The sequence below is a fragment of the Gordionus sp. m RMFG-2023 genome, chromosome 3, assembly GCF_954871325.1.
Source record: "Gordionus sp. m RMFG-2023 chromosome 3, tfGorSpeb1-WG-v2, whole genome shotgun sequence".
NCBI classification, from domain to species: Eukaryota; Metazoa; Nematomorpha; class Gordioida; order Chordodea; family Parachordodidae; genus Gordionus; species Gordionus sp. m RMFG-2023.
This window is the reverse complement of record NC_088777.1, coordinates 50,304,020-50,310,506: the sequence shown is the minus strand read 5'-3', so window position 1 is coordinate 50,310,506 and position 6,487 is coordinate 50,304,020.

The window sequence follows — 6,487 nt, the reverse complement described above, 5'->3', positions numbered from 1 at the left end:
ATTTTTTTTTAAAATTTGATAATATTTAATATACATTCAAAAGGTTAAGGCTCTTTTTCCCACCATTTTCGTAAATATAAAATTGTCTTATATATATACCCCCCACCCCTCTCTCCTACTATAAAAAATTTTTGAAGAAGTTTATGAAAAACTGAGATTTTGTTTTTTATTGATCAGTATATATATATATATATTATATATATGTCCATTATAAGCTAATTTTTTAAAAAAATGACTTTTCATTAGAACGGCCGCCAAATTTCCTCAATAAATATTGTGGTGAATAATGTATTTAAATAAAAATGTATAGATGGGACAAAAAATAACAGTTTGTTTTATATTGTTTATAAAACAATTATCTGCGACATAATTAATTTAGCAGGGTTGAACTCGTCAAATACAATTAGGTTAATTGATTGATATTTGTTAAATATAGCCCAAATTCGATAATAATTCTTTTTTTTAATGACAATTTTAATTTTTATTTGTATTATATGATAGTAAATATAACAGAATTTATATCTATAAATGAATGCATAATATAGTTTTATATGTAATTTAATTCTAATCAAAGTGCTTGTCAATAATTATAAAAAATTTTAATATTTCGCAGAATTTTAGGAGTCAAATATAATTTAAAAGGTAATTTGCCAACTTTGTTTAGAAATAATATTATGAATATATATATATATAGATAAAATTTACAAACTATTTGAAAGTAAAAGCCGTCGGGACCAGAGCTATCCGTGAAAAATTTTTAAAAAGGTTTTTTGGCTCCTGGTTTGTAAAATATTTTTTGGGGCCAAAAAAAACATTTTTAAAAGAGTTTTTCGGCGGCTTGGGCTACGTTAATTTTCTTTAAAATATTTTACGTCATTATTTTTTCCCCCGCTCTCAGCCCATTCCGTAAAATCTTTTTGCTAGGTCCGCGGATCGGATTTGCAATTTGGAGAATCATTTCTCCAACTATCGTCCTTTTTTTGTGATCAGATCATATTTTATCCGTATAAAGTCTCTGCCTCTTTCGGACCTATATTACGCAAAATATTTTTCAAGGACTAGGTAGGAAGTTAATTTTAAAAAAAAATTACGTTTTAAATTAAGCAAATTTATATCTTTTTTTTTCTTATGTATAAAAATTATCGCGGTAGGAAAAATATTTTATTGGCCTGGCAGAAAACACTTTTTCAAAGATTTACGCTGGTTGATTCCCTGCTCCGACTTTTCTAAAATATTATTTTCCTATTTATATAACACACATTTATAATAAATTAATCAAATGTTTTATTGAAAATTTGAAATTTAATTATACTAAGTTTAATTCATAATTTCTCTAAATGTTTAATAAAATGAAAAATAAAAAGAAATTGAAATAATTTTGAAGAAAATCAAATTATTTTACCTATTTAAGTGTTTTATTTTAAAAAACCATTTCGATTTAAAAATATTTATAATGTGTATATAATGATAATAAAAAAACAATTATAATATAAAATAAATTTGTATAATTATGGGGTGTATAATATTAAGAAAAAATAATTAAAGGAATGACTCAAAAAAAATATGTATCTAAAAGGGATGACTAAAAATCTGAGAGGAGTGCCATGGAGATCCTAAGTTCTGTAGAAAGAACCAACTAGGGGCTGGAACCGGGTATTGCCTCAAGCCATTCCTCTCGTTTTAAAAATGATTGATTTGGGAGTTTACTGGTTCAGCGGAACGGGCAAAACAAGTGGAGAATCCCAATCTTACGTATATTTGAGTTTAGTTTGATATGAGATAGATAGTTGGTCCTAGGTGTTGAGGACTAAGGATAGGTTTTGTCGTATGGGGTGAACAGTTTTATATTGAGGCATTCGTGGGAGGTAGGATTAGATTGAAAAGAAGGCCGATGTAGATAGACAGAAAAGCTAAGCGATAAATCGGATATATTATTAGAAATTGCACTATTTATCCCTAAACATAATAGGGTTGGACCTAAGGTTTCTCTATCATCTCCAGCCATAATAAAGCCCGATTATTGAATTTGAAAAAAGTTCGAATATTCAGTGTTATTTGAACAAATCTCTTGATGAAATACATGATTTTTTGAAATATAATTTCTTAAAAAAGTTGGCGGGAATCTCTAGAAAACACATTAGATGCGGTATTAACCCCCCCCCCCTCCCCCGCACGAATGTCAAATGCCATTTGGCGGGATTTTACAATATTAGAAAAAGAATCTTTAATTTTCTGGAACATATTAATTTAGATATAATTTAATGAAAGATAGACACAATTGCCACCTATTTTTTAAAGAGCAATAAGTCGCGCCCCACATAAGATAAGGAGAAGTTGAAGATGGAATATTCCAATTTAAAATTATATTGAGAAATTTTTTAACGAGAATATGGCTTGAGTAGATGTTTAGCGTATTAATATCTTGGAGATATATATAGCTCTCCTGTCGAATTCTTATTTTTAAAAAATGATTGAATATCTTTCATTATTCCTGGGACATTTTCTTAAATTTAAGTGATTTTTTATAGATTTGGAGAACATTCCAGCGAAAAGCTTTAGGCTTGAAGATGCAAGGATAGTGTGGTCATTTGGCGCCAAAGAATCATCCAAGGTTACGGGTCAAAAAGTTGCATCAATTTTCAAACCGTATTTTGTGTGAAAATAGCTTTACTCGAGAGCATTGATTTTTAACAAAAATTAATTACAAATAATTATTTTAAACTGTCTTAAAAATTTACAAGAAAAGAGAAGGAAATTTGAAAAATTAAAAATTTTTTTAAGTTTAACTAAATTTTAAGAAATGAACACCTTTTTATATTCATGACCTATTTGGTATTAAAATAATAATAACGATCAGCATCTTATAATGAGCACCCACATCGTTAAAGTAGTTACTTCCTTATAGTGACAAAAATAAATTTGTATCGATGAAATGCCATATTGGGAGATATGGAATTGATAGGAATTCAGAAGCTTTTCAAACTTAAAATCATTTACTAAAGGAATTTTTATTTTAAATTTGAAAAATTATGATCTCGGGTAATATATTCCAGCATATCTAGAGTACTACCTTACCCTAAATATGTCATAAATTTTTGTTATTAACTTTAGTTGTATTTTTTTAAATATTTTATACCCAAATTCTGTAAAATTTAATATAAATTTAAGAAGTAGTTCAAAGGTTCGCCGGAAAAAATTGACCAAAACATACCGTCTGGAATATTCCACACAACACTGGAATAGATTTCCTGTCAAATTGGGCATTTTAAATTTAAATATCTCCCCTGAAAATGATATGAAATTGTGCCATTCCAAATCCCAACGGATTCCATATCCTACTACGATTTCTATATATGTAATCTCCGAGGATAACCAATTTATTTTTCTTTATAAACTGTTACTCGCAATTGTCTATTAAATATATCATTATTATTAGGAAGGTACAATAATTGAATCGAAACACTTAATTAAAATTTAAAATTAGATACTTTGATATGTATTTAATATTTAATAATTTTATTGTGGGATAGAAGTGACTTAAAGGGCCATATTAAATAGTCATAGATGATCCATCACCTTTTCAATTTTTATCTATTCTACCAATTTCTCTTCAAAATTGGTCCAAATGCATATAAATTTCATTTAATCAATTAATATATAATATATATTTTTTAAATGGTTTTTATAATATCTCTTTCTAACAAAATTACGTTATAAACTTTTGTGTTCGATGATACAAAATTACCCATTCAAACAAATTACTGATATTTTATATAAATAATAGTATCCTTAGGGTTAGAGCCAACACAAAAAGTTAAAACTTACAAGTAAGTGTCTTGTTAATTTTAAATATACATATGAAGATATTTAATAATAATAATACATATAGGTTAGTATTATCTGGCCAAATTTTGCGTGACCCTGAAAAATTTTCTTTAAGCAGATGTTTCCGGTTAAATTTAATTGAAATAAGCATGTTTAACATGCATATACTTAAGATCCCAATTATTTAAAATATTGAATAGGCAGAATCTGATAATGAAAACTGAGAGGTTTTAATAGTATTTTTACCTAGATTTCGATGATTTTTTTAAAAACGGTTAATATATATTATTACATAACCTTCAAAATTTGGCCAATACATGTCATAAATCTTTGGCCCTCTTTTGATATAATCTCGAGGCAGGTTATATTTGTTTAGCTAAATTCTTTATTCATTCTTTTTTTTTTTGAAAAATAGGCTAAATTGAGGTTAGTTAATATTAATAACATTTATGTATAATTACCAATTAGGTTTTAATGTAACTCTAAATAAAAATATGTAAAACACCAAACATACAAAAAAATATACCTTTTTTAATAGAGAAAAATAAATGCACATAGGGGCTGTTTTCGGTTATGAATATATCGAAAATATCGAAACGACAACCACCCAAACAAAAAAAAGGGAAATCAAAAAATAGAAAATAAAAGATAAGTACATAAAAATCAAAATGGAATACCCCCGAGCCCACTTTACATTCATCCCCACCCCCAACTCCCTTCCCTTTTTATTTTAACGGACAATACCCTATTCTCAATTGTCTACTCCAATTCCATTTCAATGAATACCTTGCGTTATAGCCACCCCACCCCCCCCCACACATTAATCTCTCTATGAAACTATACATTTCAAAAAAAAAACTGAAAGATTGAAATATAATCCGTTAGCGATATTTTTAAAATCGATAAAATATAAATACTGTATAAATAATTAAAATCCATTACGCCACCCCCCCCTCCCCAATTTTTTTTAAGGTTTCTATATTTTTGTTGATTTAAATATATTCAAAAATTTTAATAAATTGATCTTAATCGGCAAAATCATTAATATTAGATATTGGCGAATAATTTACATTTATAAGAGAGTATAATAACACTAAGTATAATAACCTTCAAAAGGGCAAAGAAGTGAATATGGAAGATGTGGCAGATCTAGTTTTCATTATATTTATATCTGTCATCCTCGTAATAGGATTCTTGCTTAATTGTTGCATATTGATGGTCTATTGGAAACAAAAATGCTTTCAGACCCCCGTATACATTTATATAAAGAATCTGGCTTTTTGCATGCTACTAACTGGAGGATTGATTTTGCCACAAAGGTTGCATGATTTTACACATCAAGACAATTATTTTGAAGGTAATTTATTTATTACATACAATAACATCTTAAACTAGTGGTAGGCGCGGACCTGCCCATCGCCCAAATCGACCCCATAAAATAGGGTTTTTAGGCCCGGCCAATAAATATTTTTTCACCTGACCTAGCCTGAAAATAATTTTGCATAGTTTTCCTTCCCTCCTACAATTGTAAAAAAAAGTTTTTAGAGAACTAAAAATTGCCAATTTCCGGGCCTGCCTTAAATAGTATTTTGTTTAAGTTGTCCAACTTCCATATAAAATTCTCTTTTTTTTTAAGGAACACTCCTTTGCAAACTGATCAATTTCTTGCCCGCTTTCTGCTTATTCATTCAAATAGCCTTCATATGGATCATATCGGTGGAGAGATTGATCAAAACAACTAGAGTTTCAGCAACCGTCAATCCATCCCACAATTCCGAGAATTTCAGAAAGGAAAAATCTCAAGCTCGTAAAATATCCGTTGCTTGTTGGCTTATGGGATTATTGGTAGCCATCCCGACATTGGTATTCTTTGATATATTTTATGTGCTCATCGAAGACGATTCCGGATTCCGGAGCGGATATTCGGGGTCAAACGTCTCCTACTTCTCACCTGAATATAATATCTGCCAAAGCGATTATCTGTACGATGAAGACAACGATTCACAACTACTCTACATAAATAATTCGAGACTGGAGACCGCCAAAAGAGCTTTATCCAACATACTTTGGAACATTTCTTCCAAAATTCCCCAATCTTTGGATATCGCGAAATACCGAATTCACAAATTTAAATACGTCAACACTCGTCTGGCGCATTCAGAACGCTCGCACACGTATTTTTTCAAGGCCTTGGATTATATAACGTATGGTGCGGTCATGAATAATAAACTTTGTGGACTTGCCAGCATAGAGAAAAGTTTTACACTTATCGAAGGTCCTGAGAAATTGCTGAATGACTCTTTTTCGTCAGTCTCTTCTTGGGCGGGCGATTACGAATTCTTAATCGGGTGCAACTACGTGACATCCCACCAAACCATAATTAAATATACCATTTTCTCTCTCGTTTTTCTTTTCGTTTTGCCGGGCATATCTATTTTCGTCAATTACGCTCTCCTCAGCAGATTTCTAATCAAGAGCTCCCTAACTTACAGACAAGTCAAAAGGCGTTCCTTCATAAGAATGATATGTATGATATGTGAGTCGGATTCTAACAACAAGGCCGATAAAAAGAATCGAGTCGATCTCAATGTTAACCCAACTAATATTTCCAATAACGCTGCTAATCTGAATAATAGAAGTGATTATAATTTGAGAACTGATA